Raw genomic sequence first — 792 nt, forward strand, 5'->3', positions numbered from 1 at the left:
GAAGACGAAGAGGTAGAAGAAGGAGAAATCGAAATATAAGAAACATGGTCGACCCAGGAACAAAATCTCTTTTGGAGTATGGTGTTCCGGATACAACAACCGGATTTCTTTCCAGTATTGTTAGACCACCTGTCACCGCTCAGAGTTTTGAGTTGAAGCCCCAATTCATACAGTTCATCTCCAATGATTCTTTTGCGGGCTCATCAAACGATTGCCCTGTGACTCACATTGATAGTTTCTTGGAGAAGTGTGACACTATGAAGCTCAACGGTGTCACTGATGATGCTATTAGACTACGCCTTTTCCCTTTTTCATTAAGGGATAGGGCAAGGGAGTGGCTACGAGATGAAGGTATTGGCTCCTTTGATACGTGGGACAAGCTTGCTAAGGCCTTCCTAGTTAAATTCTTGGGGCAAGAGAAAACCGCAAAATTAAGGAACGAGCTATCTACCTTCCATCAATCTAATGACGAATCCCTATGTGAGGCATGGAGAAGGTTTAAGCGATTGCAGAGACAATGCCCTCACCATGGTATTCCAGAATGGATGTTGATCCAAACATTCTATAATGGTTTAACCCATGAGTTTCGCATATACATTGATGTCGCGTCTGGAGGTTCTATCATGACGAAGAACCCAACTGTAGACACCCATTTGTGTCTCCCCAAAACCAAACCCAGTGATGAGTGCCTTTCACGTCGAGTCATAATCGAATGAAACGAAAGTGTGGAAAGGTCTAGTGTTGCGGAAAGTTTTATTTCTTTTCTTTTCTCTTCTCCCTGTTTTTGAAAAC

The 792-nt window shown here is 42.9% G+C and overlaps 1 non-coding gene across 1 annotated transcript; it reads right to left on the bottom strand.

Annotated features, from left to right (window-relative positions):
• Positions 1-428: 428 nt before the first annotated feature.
• LOC145633303 (small nucleolar RNA R71) lies at positions 429-535 on the bottom strand. Its single transcript, XR_014112637.1, has one exon. It is a non-coding gene; the product is annotated as a small nucleolar RNA R71 (small nucleolar RNA).
• Between the last annotated feature and the right edge of the window lie 257 nt (positions 536-792).

Source organism: Chenopodium album, chromosome 5 (assembly GCF_948465745.1).
Source record: "Chenopodium album chromosome 5, dcCheAlbu1.1, whole genome shotgun sequence".
Lineage (NCBI taxonomy): Eukaryota > Viridiplantae > Streptophyta > Magnoliopsida > Caryophyllales > Amaranthaceae > Chenopodium > Chenopodium album.